The sequence below is a fragment of the Ictidomys tridecemlineatus genome, chromosome 3 (assembly GCF_052094955.1).
Source record: "Ictidomys tridecemlineatus isolate mIctTri1 chromosome 3, mIctTri1.hap1, whole genome shotgun sequence".
NCBI classification, from domain to species: domain Eukaryota; kingdom Metazoa; phylum Chordata; class Mammalia; order Rodentia; family Sciuridae; genus Ictidomys; species Ictidomys tridecemlineatus.
In genome coordinates, this window is record NC_135479.1 from 176,442,072 (window position 1) to 176,458,625 (window position 16,554).

General features: G+C 35.6%; 1 pseudogene across 1 annotated transcript; it reads right to left on the bottom strand.

Annotated features, from left to right (window-relative positions):
* Nucleotides 1-1,120: 1,120 nt before the first annotated feature.
* On the bottom strand, nt 1,121-16,318 carry LOC120888255 (protein maelstrom homolog; annotated as a pseudogene). Its single transcript, XR_013435648.1, has 8 exons — nt 16,315-16,318; nt 12,640-12,764; nt 11,854-11,908; nt 11,615-11,756; nt 4,616-4,678; nt 3,768-3,900; nt 2,012-2,087; nt 1,121-1,473 (listed from the first exon to the last, which is right to left on the bottom strand). The product of XR_013435648.1 is annotated as a protein maelstrom homolog (transcript).
* Between the last annotated feature and the right edge of the window lie 236 nt (nt 16,319-16,554).

Consider the following 16,554-nt stretch of genomic DNA (forward strand, 5'->3'; position numbering starts at 1 on the left):
CAAATGAAAGAAAACATGGCTAGGGGGCTGAATTATAATGTTAGACCTTCCTTTCTCTTTCTCAGAAAACCCAATTATTATTATGCTTATTTTTAATAGATAAAATGATTCCAAAGCTTGAATATGAAGTTTTTAAAGAAAAAAACACCCTGTTATTAGAAATATACAATCTACTGTTTCTTATTCAAACCTCTGGTATTAGATATGGGGGCGGGGAAAGGGAGTTAGAGGGCAGGATGGTATGTCAGGAGCATGGTATCTGGAATCAGAATGACCCAGTTAGGAACAACATTTCATTTCCTTAACAGGTGTGCAACTTGAGGGATGCTGATAGTGCTATTGTTTTGTATCTCTTTGAGAGTGGTTGATAAGGATTTCACAAGATGATAAACATAAAACATCCACTAAGTCGGTACTCAATAGTTAGTAAAGGAGAATTATATGTATAAAGAAAAACCTTTTCCCTTCAGAGTCTCATGACACACCTTAAGTGATTCTATGTAATCAGAGGGAACAAGGTCTCAGGTTGGACAGTCCTAAGTAAGAATGCTGTTTCTGCCTATGTTAAGTATAGTCTTGGCTCTGGTTCCAAAGGAAACTAAATTCTTTGTTCCTCCTCTGGGACTACTTAATACTCCACACTAGGTTAAGAACATCAGCCAGTGGGGGTCAGTCACTGGGTAGACACTTGATACAGTATGATATTTCCTTGAGTTATGTGGCCCCAAATCCTAGAATTCAGTCATTATCCAGCCAGGTGATTAACTTACATAATTTTTCTCCTTTTAAATTCTCATCTTCAAATGACTCCTTTTGCCAGAGTAAGCTTATTTCAAAAACTTTTTAAAGTAGCAAAACTTTATTTTTTTGTTAAAGGCTAAATTTCTTAGGTATCTGCAATGCAAATAGCCTCAAGATCTCCAGTATAAGTTCTTATATTTCATAATAGGAAGAAACAGATTAATACTCAAAATACCTTTATTGCAGGGTAGAGAATTACTAATTTATAACAGTCCCTAAAGCACAGTTTTTATAGAATATTGAACTTAAACGGCATGCCCACCACACCATCAAAAAACAGAATTAGCTTCAAAAGGAAAAAAGCAGGAATGCCAAGATCTTCAACCACAATTATTTTTAATCTATGAAACAGAGTTTCCTTACAAATTACATAGTCTTTAGAGTAGTGACATTTATCATTGATGTGATTTATGTGTTTAATACGACTGTAGTCAGAAGGGAAGTTGGGCCTGTTATTTTTCCAGAAGTTGAAAAAAGTACCATCATTAAGACAAAGAAGAGAAAGATTTATACCCATCTTTTTGGGACATGTAAGGTGAGAGTGAGGTCTCACAGTTGGAGAATTTGTGGATATTGCTGGAGGAATTGGGATGCTTTCTAGTAAGTGGGTAATCCCTCTTCCTCGAACCCTGCTGTTTTGGCCTGAAATTTTCACCCCAGATGGGTAATCACCTAGGATATTAAAAATATAATAAAAGGAAATGTAGTGATTTTTCTCTAAAGATTACTTTAATTGCTGACTCTCATCCTACTGTATGCCTCTAAGCCTAATTTAAATGGATAATAAAAAGAAGAAATTCTATGTAAAGGCAAAGGCAGAAAAATGTTCCCTTTTGTTTTTAGAGCAGAAAATCCTAATTGAAGTTCTTCAAGCACCACTTGAAATTTTATGTTACTAGCTTTTAAAGTTTCTCATATCCCAAAAGATATATGACCACATCAAAATTATACAACCATAGTGGCTACAATCTTTTTTTCTAATACCTTGAACAAAAGTCTGAGGAATAAGTTATACTCCATGAAAGTGATAAAAAAATGTACATATCAAATTGTATAATGTGCTAATGCAAAGCAAAACACTAATTCAACAAGTTTCCTATATCCTAAAGCTTATCTAGGAACATCTGATGCTCAGTAAGCTGGGACCTTAGTAAGATTTAAGCCCTAAAACCTCTGTGATGTACATTCTTATAAAATTTAAGATGCTTACCAGTGGCTGTGTTTGACCTTTGTTCCTGATTAGAAGAGTGGAAATGGGAGAATCCTGGACTCTCAACCCTTAGCTTCTGTAAAGTAACAGGAAAATACCAGGGGTGGGGGGAAATGTTTATTTCTTATCAAATATTGGATGGTCTACTTCAAATTACTCTTTACAAAGGCAAACTAAGACTCAAATAGTTTTCCTGTGTCTATCAGCTTTTGCTGCAAAAAGAAGGAGAGATATAGGGTACTCTGGAGGGACATTAGGAATTACAGGGTCCTTTTTTTTGGTACTGGTGATTGAACTTAGGGGTACTTAACCACTGAGCCACATCCCCAGCCTTTTATTTTTTTGTATTTTAATTTAGGGACAGGGTCTCCTCGAGTTTCTAAGTGTTCCACTAAGTTGCTAAGGCTGGCTTTGTAGTCAAGATCCTCCTGTCTCAGCCTTCAGAGTCACTGGATTGCAGGCATGTGCCACTGTGCCCAGTAATTCTTTTTTTTTTTTAAAGATGAGGTTGTTGGCCAATAAGATTCAGAACAGAGGGAAACCCTCACAATACAAGAAATAAGAATAAGTTATTGTGTTATGTCCTTGATTAGTAAGAGAATGAGATCTAATATATAAACAGATTGGTTTTAGGTAGAAAACAGACAATCCACTCATTAATACAGGAATGAAAGCAGAGGACGTGGTGGGTGCAGCTAGCATGGGTGGTAGAAATAGGTGGAAAATTTCTCCTGATTGCTTCTATTTCTTAGAGTTTAAGAGGAGTCATCAGGGTCAGCTAGAGAAGAGTTGATGGAAGATACAAGAATGCCAAGGAGAGTAAGAGAGTAACCAAACTAGAGACATGGGTAATAGCCAGGCAACATCAATGGCCCTCTTGAGGTTGGTGGTAATGAAAATGAAGAAAGACCAGTCAGCATACTGGTTTATTTCCAGCCTCATGTAGCTTCACAGGGCAGAAAGAGTTAATCAGGGTTGTTTCTGTCAACCAAGTATGATTAAGAAAAGAGGCCTAATGGAGCTGACAATGTATGCAAGGAATAAGTGACAGACCAGGGAACCTAAGGTAGGACAGAAGGAGGTAATGAGGCTGCATCTTCATATATGTGAAAGGTTCCCTGGGGTTGTGCAATGCATGGTCCAAAGGAGTGTAAAACAGTGGAGGCATAAGTAATTGTATAAGTAACTACATATGTCAAATAATCATTAGCACTAGAGTACCAGAGGAAGATAGTCATAGAAGATCATGTCTGAAATTGAGATTATGAAGAAAATACCTTTGGGGTCTAGGGTCTGATACCAGGAATGGAAACTTCCATGGTGGAAGACACTGGAGGAAGGGAAGTTCAGAAATTCAGAGGTCAGGTAGCTGAAAAGATTACCTATGGGGAAACTCAAAGAAGTTTGACAGAAAAACTGTTTTCCCAAGCCAGTGTTGTTCTAAGAATGAGGACTAACTTAAGTGTATATTGAATCCAAAAAGGGTTGTCAGGTACTCTTGCCTAGACAGCATGAAAGTCAAAGGCCTATAGGTTTTAGGGAGAATGAATGAAGAAGTCTGGAAGTTGAAATCAAGGTCAACTACTTAAAATGCAGGCCCATAATGAAGAAAGGGGAGGATGATGTCATCATTTGAGAAGACTAACAGAAGCAGCGTCCCAAGAGGAAAGTCAGGTTATTTAGAAACAAAAGGGTAAACAGAATTCCTCAAAGAAGTCAAAAGATCTAGGTTTTTCTGGTAGCCCAGGGTCCTTACCTAGTAACGCCCTGCATCCAACATAACCATTTTGGGTGTCACACTATTGCTGGCCTCATAATCTTGTAGTGGTACATGAGCTCCTGTAAGCTGGATTTTAAAGAGAGTGGCCAGGGAATTGCTGATTCAGTACCTTTAAAATGAAGTAAGACAAAAAGCCCACTATATTACTCTCATCCAATTCACTATGAAAGCATTAATATTTTAAAATTCTCAAAAAGCAAGCATCTGAGAGACACTGCTTTTAATCGTGGGGGAAAAAGAAAATTTAGATATTTAGAAATAAGTTGGAAATAGACAGTAAAATTCATATCATAAAAGATTATTACTGGGTAAGCAATCTTCTGATTGCCAGGTTTTATTTTAGGTGTGTTATGAAGGAATGGGAATAAGGTTAAAGATGACTAGGATTCTCTAATGTTTAAGGCAATGAGAGGGCAGAAGCAAGAACAGTTAATCCTCAGAACTCACGACTGCCTGCTAAGTGAAGAGACTAGCAGAACCCTCCAGAGATCCGGGACTCACTATAATAAGGTGCTTTCACTACAAGACGAGAAGAAAGGTCTATGCTTTTGGAGTACCTCCACAAGGAAGTGCTGTCCTTCAGCACTCAGGACTCCAAGGAGGAAAGGTTTCAGTGCAGGCTTCTGAAGATTTACTAAAATGTGTCGTGAGTAGTGACATGAGCAGTAGGACAGAAGTAACATGAACAACCACCTTTTCTTTTTAACAAAAATATAGTAAGGTGGGTGAACAGACCCACCCACCTTCCCAAGAGTAAGCAAAATGGACACCAAGGAACTCAGCACAAAAAGCAGCAATATGAAGAAACTCCTTCCCCAACTTACGCCTTCCTCTTGCAAACAGCTAAAGCACAGAAGAGAATGTCATTTTCTTCATGCCACTTGCACCTGTACAAAAAAAAATGGACCTTAATATTCTCACTGAAGCAGCACTGCTGAAGGGTCTTCACATGCCAGACTTCTAGCTTGCCTAGCTGAAATAATTTAAGAAAAATTCACACTATTACTCAAAGATTAACGTTTCTAAATTTAATAAACAATAGATTTAAAAAAAACAGATTTTATGTTATCTCATTTGATGCAGAGTCATGATACTACACAAATTACACATAACCCTAAACAGAAATAAAATGGGTGTTCCAGAGGCACAGCAGTGACTAAAGATAACACGTATTCATTTAACATTTATTGAGCGCACACTATTTACCAGTCATTGTTCTAGCACTAGGGATACAGTGTTGAAAGAAATAGATAACACAAAATTTACTTTTTAGTGGGGAGACTAACCAAAATATGCAAGCATAATACATAGTAAATTAGATATTAAGTTATAATGATACAGCCTAAGGAAGAAAAAGTAAGAAGGGATGATATAAACATTAGGAAGGGGCTCACTGAGGTGGCGATGTTTGAGAGGAGATCTCAGGAGGCAATGCTGGAGAGGAAATGAATAAATAAGTTGTGTGATTCAACACAATGTTACTTAATGAGTACCACTACAAAACCTGTGGGTCTTTTCATTGAATACACTGTCTTTTGAGATTCAGAACAGCATTATTTGCATAATGCAAAACTGGAGTAAACTTAGCAAGAATCTTCATCTCAAATTACAAACATGCTCTGAAGTAAATATAAAGTGTCAGTGATATGCATTCACACTGATGAGTTATTTAACAGAATGAAAGTCTTATCTAAAATAAGGTTAAAACTCCCCCACTATTTCCAAAGAAACGTGATCCAGGAAATGTTCTTCATAAACCTCCAAATTCTAAACTTATAAGTTAAAAACTAAACCTAAGTTTATATGAAATCATACAGAATTAAGTAACTTTTAATTTCTAACTGGTTTTGATCCTTGTCTAGAACTTGAGGCCCAAGAGTATCTACCTCATAAACACATTTTTAGGCAATGAGAGGGCAGAACTGAGGTGAAAGATTAGAAATGGAGATCAGAACTGAAAAGAAATTGAAAAACTAACAACATATTCAAGGATTAAAACCAACCAACCAAACTTACAAAACACTGACCCCAGGGGAAAATATCTTCAATCTGCTATTGTACTGATACTAAAAATAGCATTATTGGGGCTGGAGTTATGGCTCAGTGGTAGACCACCCACCTAGCATGGGCGAGGCCCTGGGTTCAATCCTCAGCACCACATAAAAAATAAATTAATTAAAAAGATATCCAACTACAACTGAAATAAAAATTTTACCCATCTTTCCAACTTCCAAATCATACCCATTCCATAAAAATGAGTGTTCTTCTAAAAAAGCTCACTCTATAAATCTGTTGAAAACCAGATTGGCTATGTACTTTGTTAAGCTATTAATACTTGCTGTGCAGCCTCCAATCTAGCTCCTATTGCAACCTGTTCTCAGATGTTTCCTTTATGAATGTCCACTCCAAAATTCTCACATCAGGCCACAGTGTCTCACATCTTCTGAGTAGGCTCACAGCTTCCTCCTAAATCCCCCATACTGTTTCCCTCCACCAGAGACGTTGACAGTCCCTATGTTCTCTTGCCCTCCTGTTTCAAGGTTATAATTCCTTCCACTTTTCAAGGCCAATCCTGCCTTCAGAACCATCCAGCTATAGCTATGTAATGCTCTAGTCAAACGAACACACTGTTTTTTCTTCAACCATCTCTGTGCTTCACTCTGAAGTCACTGTTCAGGTAATTTCTTAGCCTTATGGAAAAATCTTCTTTTAACTGAAATCTCTGCTCATAAAAATTTTACCCATCTTTCCAGAGGAACCAAATCAAACATTATTTCCATATAGCATTACAGAGTTTTTAAACTCATATAAAGTGATTTCTCTCTCATTTCTATCATCACCTTTTGAACCTCTCTCATTACCAGAAAATGGAGCATCAGAATTGTGTCTTCACATGCCTACTGCTCCTACGAGGCAAAAGGCAGAGGGCAGGGATGGTCATGTCACTTCTCCACACTTCCCTCAGAATTTAGTTTAATGCATATGTAGACAAGAACTACTCAAATTTTTGTTAAATATAAAAACTGGACTAAAGTCATTAAACTGGATTAAAGAAAACAATATCAAAACATAAACTACTTCTCTGAATACTACTATTGCTGGGGCTTCTAGTTTAAGGTTGTGAATTAAATACATATACAAAATTGTTTCCTATTGTTTCTGAGACCCTCTAAAAATGACAATGAATACAAATGGTAAGCTGGGTGCACTGGCACATGCCTGTACTTCCAGCTACTTGGGAGGTTAAAAAGCAGGAGAATCACAAGTTCAAGGGCAGTTTAGACAACTCATGGAGACCATGTCTAAAAATAAAAAGAACTGGGAATGTTTATAAGTGGTAGAGCATCCCCGGGTTTAATCCCCAATACCTACCAATCTAAATAAGGTAAAAAATAAGTAAGACAAATAGATACATAAACAATATATAAATATAAAAAAAGGGCGGGAATGTAGCTCAGTGGTAGAGCACTCCTGGGTTCAATTACCAGTCCAAAAAAAAAAAAAGATAACATGTATTCATTTAACAAAAATGGGGAAAAAATCTCCATGGAAGAGATGAAGAGATTTAACAAATTCATGAAAAATGAAGAACAGTAACTGATATCTTCAGTGCTAACAGAGAAAGCAACAGGAGAAGATCTATCTATTAGAGGCACTGGACTCTCAAGAGGACATGTCCCTTCACAGAACAGAGGTAAGAACTGAGGCTGAACTTCTGTATGAAAAATAGAGGACCTCTCCAACTCCAGGCAAAGGGGTGAACAAACTAAACTTGGAGAACCAGGCAGAAAAAAAGTGGTTGTGAAACCCTAAAGCAAAGTCTCTATATTCTGGCAACTAGGATTCTACCTCTAATTTATTATCAAGCTTGCTTGTCTAATTTCCTTACAGCCAAGCCTAGTCAGTTGATATCTCTACTGAACACAATGGATACTTACTTGGCTTTGAAGCCTCATTTCTAATAATGAACATAACTAGGAACAAATAGCAACTAGCCAAAACTACAAAAGATATAATGAGACACAGAAACACAGTAATTACATGAGACTGTAAAAATGCCACTCTCAGTACAAGATAGAGCAATAGGATAAGTCAAAGTAAAGCAATAAGAAAATCCAAACAACATAACTGCTATAGTTCGGATCTGGAACATGCCCACAAAGGTCTCTGTACTAATGAAGTCCTGATGTCAGTGTGGTGCTCAAGAGGTAGAGTCTGGAGGGAGGTCACCAAGTTCCTGGGGGTGTGGCCTCCAAGGACTGTGAGCCAAGTTTCTTCCCCTCTCACTTCCCCACTACTCCCACCACAATTCACTCTCAACACAGGTTCAAAAACCCTCATGGATTGGAGCCCCCAAACTGTGAGCCAAAATAAAGCTTTACTCTTTATAAGTTGATCTTTATAAGTTATTTCACAGTAACAGAAAGCTGAATAACACGATAATCAATGCAGACCTTATGAACATACTGTAATGCTATGACCTAAAAAATAACACATATTCTCACATACCCATACAACAAGCCACAAAAATTGATTATATACTAAGAGAAAAAAAAATAAAACAAACTCCCCAAACCTAAGGCCAAGTGACTCCATGAAATTACTAATGTTACAGAAAAAAACTCTTTGATCATAATGCAAAAGCAACATAATTTACTAATAGAAACAAAACTCAGAAAGACTTATCTGGACATTTAAAACCTTTGTCATGAAAATTAAAGAACTTGTTAAAAATGACCCATGAAAATATGGCATTTCAGAATCAATGGGATTCACTGCAAACAATGATGAAATACAATAAAAACCAAACAAGAGGAGTGAATTAAATTTTTACCCTCAAAGTAGAAAAAGAACTACAGAGTACAGAGAACAAAAGCTGAAAATGAGAAAAAACAAAAAAAGAGATTTAGACCACACACACTGGCTTAAGTAAAAACAAGATGGCACAGATACACAAGAAGTAAGATAACCAAAAAAATAAGAGAAATTTAAAATTTTTTAAAGAATATCTTCTTTGCAAACCTGTAAACAAATGCACCTGGAATTTTACATAAAATGCACAATTTCCTACAAAAATACAATTTATCAAAATTTATTCCATTAGAATTAGAAAGCCTAAACAAACTCATTTTCATAGCAAAAACAGTTATCAAGAAATTGCTCCCCCCGAAAAAAAAATTTGCCAATTCCATATATACACAATATGTGTGGAAAAAATTTCAAATGTATCTGAAAGACACAAAAGTAGATTTGACCAATGGCAAGATATCCCTGTCCTTGGATACAACTCAGCACTATAGAGAGTCCAGTTTTAAGTTATGGAGATGGCCTGAAGCGACACATCTGCATATATCTTGTTTGAAAAATGGTAATACTTCATAATTTCAAACAATAACTAAATCAACAAAAACACAGAATATAAACAAGCAAATAAACTTATTTCAAACACATAATTTAACTATACTGAAGTGGAAAACAAAATAACTCAAATAACTTCTGAACATTACTTTGACTCCATGCCATCTGACAATTATAAACAAATCATAATTGCCATTTATTTTGTTTTATAACAGTGCCCCACTTAACTCTGAACCTACTTTCAATGCATTCTAGGATCGAAAAAGGAAGTAAAAATATGAGATTCAGGTTTCTCACTTTCAAGAGAAAGGAAGTACAAAAATAAGAAAATACAATACAACTCTATTGTACTGCACTGGAACTTAGGTTCAGTACAAACTCGTAGCAAGATACAGAGAAAAAAGAGAAGAGATGCATGTACATGGAGGGTGTGTGTGAACACACACACACACACACACACACACACACACATTTTCTGACTGTCTGCACTAAGACCTAGAATCAATGACATTCTAGTAAGGAATCAACAGTACACCTAGCACCCAGATCCTAACCCTCAATGCCATCATTAGTGAATAAAAAACCACAGATGGCTGGAATCATAGCTAATTCAGGGTGGAGCAGAATTACAAGGTGAGTCTGGAAAATAAGGTGCCAGAAATCAAAAACACCTGAAGAATGAAGAGTCAATGTCAGGACACAGAAACCAGTGCTTGAAGCTGGGCGCAATGGCAAGTGCTTGTAATCCCCATGGCTTGGGAAGATGAGGCAGGAGGACTCCACGTTCAAAGCAAGCCTCAGCAATTTAGTGAGACTCCATCTCCAAAAGGGAAAAGGTGAGGAGGGGTTGGGGATGTGGCTCACTCTAAGTGCCATAAACAAAAACAAAAACAAAAAACAAAACCACTGCTTTAAAGACTTTCCACTGGCCATATATGGAACAGTTTAAGCATAAAAATAAATTACTGTAATAACAGATTAGATTCCACTGAATAAAACAGGAATCCATGGGTCCATGCTAATGTCAATATATTAAAAAAAAAGAGTGAAAAAGAAAAGCTCTTTCTTACAGAATTTCAACTAAAAAATGCAAAAGAAATAATCAGATTAGAAAAACCACTATTTCACATAGTAGTAAATGATTTAGACTAAATCATCAATGGATATGAAAATTCGAGCAGCAAAATAGTGATCTAATCTCACAGCATTTCCCGGCAAATATTTATTAATAAGGTACAAAAGAGTAACTTTTCAACAAAGAATTCTGACTGACACTATTTTTTTTAATTTATTTTTAAAAAATATTTATTTTTCAGTTCTTGGCAGACACAACATCTTTGTTTGTATGTGGTGCTAAGGATCGAACCCGGGCCGCATGCATGCCAGGCGAGCGCGCTACCGCTTGAGCCACATCCCCAGCCCACTGACACTATTTTAAAGAAATAACAAAGTTATCATGATCATCAGGAATGAGAAAAACTAGCATCATACTGCCACATAATGGCACACTGAGAAGACACAGCACCATTTTTGTAGTATTTCTGCCTGAAATGCATAACCTTAAACTAACAATGAAGAAAAACTGGAAGACATTCTATAAAAAAAACTGGATTGTACTCTCAAAAAATGTCAAGATCATGAAAGTTAAAGAAAAAAACAAGAAATGGTTGCAGATTAAAGAAGCTTTGAAAGAGACAAAGTACTATTTGTGTTCTTGGATTGTACTTTGGCTTGATTTCTTGTTTTTTGCTCCAGACACTATGGAAACCTAACACTCTCTAAACCATTGAGACCATGAATATGGTCTTCACATTAGGCAGTGTCATTGGCAATATCCTGATTTTTTAACTGTACTATGGTAATGTAAGAGAAATATTTTTATTCTAGGAAACACATGGAAGTATTTAGGTGAAAAGAATCATGATGACAAGAACTTACTCTCAAGTGGTTTCCGAAAAGTGTGTAGAGACAAAACTGTAATGAGAATGTACTAAAATGTTAACTAGGAAATCAGAGAATGGTATGTGTTACTATTCTTGCAACTTCTCAGTGAATCTGAGATTATTTCAAAATAAAAAATGCTTCAGACAATGTATTCATTTTACATGTTCCTTTATCAGTAAGCATAAAAAAGTTTCATGCAGTAAAAAAGAAATCTAATAAATTTAAAAACATTCTTTTCATTGTACAGAAACTCTCTTATCACTCTAAGTGATAAGAGAGAACAGTCAGTTTATTTGGCAGTTCCATTTGTTTTTAGTGGTACACAAAATAACAATGTATCTTATAATCAATGGAGTCTTATGTTCAAAAAAATACAATACAAAGTCTCATAGAAAAAATTGCTCAAAAAGGCAAAAACAACTAGCCCTACCATATGTTCTCAGAAAAAATACCAATTCTAAGAAAATATAATTCAGTAAAAAAGTCAAAGTAACTTTCTTATCAAAAATCACTATTAATACCTTGTGTTGCTAGAATAATCCCACATGGCCACATCTAGGAGGCTTTGAACCCAGGTCTTTGAGGGCTCCTTGAGAAATTTTTGCTGGTAGATCCCTACTACAAGATCCTCTAGAGTGAGAAGTTCTAGATCTTGCCTGAATTCTTCCATATGTAAAGAAAAAAAAATTAGTGAAGGTGTGTATTAAAATGGAAACAGGTACTATAACACACTTCTGCAGTCACCCATAGTTTTACTTACCTAATGCTCATGCCATTCGTTTCAAACACCAATTGACTCTGGCTCTATCATCAGACTGGACAAGGGGAAAAAAATTATTTGTATTGTATGCCTACCTTAAGTTGCTTTTAATTAATTAATGCTGTCCTCTCAAATGGGTGGGGGGAGATATAGGAAATAAAGACTGAATAATTTGATAACTAAATGAGAACTATTAAAAACAAGTGATATACATTAGAAAAAAAACTATTGTTACTACTCACCAGTTACAATTACCTAGCAATGCTAACAAAGTGAGACTTAGGATACACAAATACATAAAACTATTAAGAAGGAAAATATTATATAATCTGCTCATGATTAATAAGTACAAAAGTTAAAACCAAATTTCTCTGAATCCTAGCCTAGAAGAATTCAGATAAAATAAATAATATAGTTTTCTCTCAGCATTACAAAAAAGGGGGGGATGCTACATTAGACTTTCTGTATAAGATAATCTTGTGTGGAATAATAGATGTTCAGAATACAGTATCCATTCTTCAGGTTAAAAAGACACTGAAGATATTTCAAAAGGAAGAGCTCAGAAAATATGTTTTCTATCCAAGTGAAAATATATTCAGCTTTATAGTCTTCAAAATCTCTCCCAAATCAGTGAAATTTAAAAGAAAATGAATTAGTGTCTGAAACTACTCAGAATTAATCTCACACACACAGCTAATATACAGACAAAAATTCTTTTTCTAGGTGCTTTCTGTGGATGTTCCAGTATCTAAATGGATACCTTAAGAACTATTAACTGGAAATTACCTTGCAGTAGATAGGTGGCCATTTCTATGGGTTTGGTTGAATAAATCTACACAGGTTTTGTAATACAGTTGCTTGGTCATGCCCCAATTCAAAGTTTGAAATAGGAATCTTGTGACTAGAATCACCTAAAGGAAATAAAAAGGAGGTAGAAGTTCAAACTTTGAACAATATAGATATTATGGTGTAGTCTAGAAGTAGGAGTAAGAGTAGATAATAGTGGGTAGTTCATATTTAAGCACTTGTTCCATGTGCTGGTATGCTTAGGTACTTAACATTTTAATTTATAGTCTTAGTCACTTTAGGAGATTGATGATATATACAAAAGTAAAGGCCACTGAGGATCCCAGAAATGGGTAGTGAAAGATAACAGTTGGTAAATGTGGGGTCAGGACCCAAAATACAGGCTAAAGTGAGCAAGCCTGCAGTGTTTACAGTATTCCCATGCTGCCTCTTGGGAATATTTTGTTAGTAGGGCTGGGGAACACTGTAGTAATGACTACTTTTTAAGAGGTTGTATGATGAAGACTTTCATTTCCAGAATAGACCAAATAATTTGAACCAACTATCCAGGAAAAGAAATAAAATTCCTTGGGAATATTAAGAACATATGACAAGAGTAAAGAATTACTAAGTCAAGGTACACAAGAACACAGAAATCCAGAGAAGCAAGGCTAATTTTGGAAAAGTTTTCCCCTGGGTTATTTTACCAGCTCCAAAAGAGAAAGCAAATGGCTGAGCAGTGTGCTTTTGCAGTTTGGGGGTTTCAACTTCTAGAAGCACAGTTTCTAGAAGCCCAGCTAAGATAACAATATTACAGGTCCCAAATTACTTACTTTTTCAAATACTTTATAATCAAGTACAAAAAGACAAGAATGAGAATCAAAATAAAGTTGATAAAGATCCACAGGTACTCAAGATAAATAATTATGCTTATGTTTGACAAGTTCAAATTATGAATTTCAATGTAAAATTAAGAACTATAAGAAGAGAATGCAGGGGGCTGGGATTATGGCTCAGTGGAAGAGTGCTTGCCTTGCACACATGAGGCACTGAGTGTGATCCTAAGCACTACATAAAGTAAATAAATAAGCAAAATAAAGGTATTGTGTCCATGTTCAACTAAAAAAATTTAAAAAAAGGGAATGCAGGATGAATTCAGCCTAAGAAGATAAACAAGACTGATCATCCTCTTACAAAATCAACGAAAAGAAAGAAGATCCAAATTAATAAAATTAGAGATAAAAAAGGAGAAATCACAGAGACATCACAGAAATCTTGAGGAACATTAGAAACTATTTATTCTACAATAAACTGGGTAGCCTAGAAGAATTAGATATATATAGATATATACAACCTGCCAAAACTGAATCAAGAAGACAGAAAACCCAAAAGACCAATAACTAGCAATGAGAGAGAAATAATAGTAAAAGACTTCCAAAAAGAAAGGTCCAAGACCAGATGGATTCTCAGCTGAATTCTACAAAATTTTTAAAGAAAAACAAATGCCATTGAACCTCAAATAATTCCATGAGGCAGAAAGGGACGGAACACTTAAATTCATTCCATCAAGCTAGTTTCACACTCATACTAAAACCAGATAAGGACACTTCAAGGAAAGAAAACTACATATAAATATCACTGATAACTTAGATGCAAAAATCCTTAATAAAATATTAGCAAATAATTTTCAATGACAAAGTAAGAAGACTGTACATCATAACCAAGCTGGTTTTATCCTAGAGATGCAACTATGACTTAACATAAACAAATCAATAAATTAAATTCATCTCATAAAAAAAAATACTTAGTCATCTTGATAGGTGCTTAGAAAACCTTCAGTCCCCATTCGCACTAAAACAAACAAACAAACAAAAAACCACTGAAGAAACTAGGGATAAAAAGAACCTACCTCAGCACCATAAAAGCTATCTACAAAAAAAAAAAAAAAAGCCAACATTATAGCAAATGGGGGAAAACTGAAAACATTTCTTGAAAATCAGGGACCAAAGATGTCCATTCTCACCACTCCTATTTAATACAGTAGTATAAATTCTAGTCAGAACAATTAAATGACAGAAGAAAATAAAAGGGATACAAATAAGAAAGGAAGAAGCCGAATTATTACTGTTTGCAGATGTTCTAATCCTATATTTAGAAGATCCAAAAAGCTCAACCAAAAGACTGCAAGAGTCAATAAACAAATTCACCAAAGAGCAGATTACAAAATCAACACACAAAAATGAGTAGCTTTCCTACATAACAATATTGAATCTGCTGAAAGAAATCAGAAATAAAATCCCATTTATAATAGCCTTAAAAAAAAGCCAACCCTAGGAATAAATCTATTCAAGAACATTAAAGACCTCTAGGACAAAAACTATAGAACAATGAAGAAATAAACTGAAGACAACCCAAGATAGAAGACTTCTTTTGTTCACAGATAGGCAGAATTAAAACTATCAAAAAGGCCATACTACCAAAAGCAATATACAGAGTCAGTGCAATCCCCTCAAGATACCAATGACATTCTTGACGGAACTCAACAGTCCTAAAATTCATTCTGAAGAATAAAAGACCAGCTGGGCACAGTGGCAAACACCCTTACTCCCAATGGCTTGGGAGGCTGAGACAGGAGGGCATCGCAAGTTTAAGAACAGCGCAGCATTTTAGTGAGATGCTCTCAAAATAAAAAATAAAAAGGGCTGGGGATGTAATGTAGCTCAGCGGTAAAGACTTTCTGGGTTCAATCGTCCATTCAAAAAAAAACAAAAAACAAAAAAAAGACCCAGAATAGCCAAAGCAATTCTAAGCCAAAAAAGCAATGCTGGAGGCATCCTAATTCTTGACTTCAAATTATACTACAGAGCTACAGTAACAAGAGAAGAGTTAACCAGGCTGGGTGCGGTGGCACATGCCTGTAATCCCAGCAGCTTAGGAGGCTGCGATAGAAGAATCACAAGTTCAAAGCCAGCCTCAGCAAAAACAAGGCACTAAGCAACTCAGTGAGAACCTGTCTCTAAACAAAACACAAAATAGGACTAGGGATGCAGGTCAGTGGTCAAGTGCCCCTTAGTTCCATCCCCAGTACCCCCTCAAAAAAAAAAGAATTAATGGGACAGCACCAAATTAAAAAGCTTCTGCACAGCAAAGGAAACAGTTAAGAATATGAAGAGAATCTACAGAATGGGAGAAAAATCTTTGCTAGCTATTCTTCTGGCAGGATTAATATCCAGAATAAAGAACTCAAAAAACTTAGAAATAACCCAATTAATAAATGGGCAAATAAACTAAACAAACACTTCTCAAAAGAAGAAATACAAATTGCTGACATGAAAAAATGTTCAATGTCATTAGCAATTAGGGAAGTGCAAATCAAAACTACCCTGAGATTTCACCTTACTCCCATCAGAGTACTTAGCCATCAAGAATACAAATAATGCTAAGTGCTAGAGATGATGTGGAGTAAAAGCAACACTTTTACATAGTTGGTATAAATTAGTACAACTACTATGCAAGTCAGTATGGAGGTTCCTCATCTAGCAATGGAACCACCGTTATGATCCAGCTATACCAGTGGTTCCATTCCTAGATGAAGAATATTTACCCTAAAGAGTTATCCTAAAATATTTATCCTAAAGAGTTAAAGTCTTCATACTATAGATGATACATGCATACCCATGTTTATGGCAGCACAATTCTTAACAGCTATACTATGGAACCAGCATAGGAATCCATCAGTGGGGGAGTAAATAAAGAAAATGTGGTGTATATACACAACAAAGTTTTATTCAGTCATCAAGAAAAATCAATTTATGTCATCGACAGAAAATGGATGAAACTGAAATAAGTCAAACTCAGAAGGGTGGCATGTTTCTTTCATATGCAGAAGCAAGAGGGGAGAAAGGGATGGGAGGT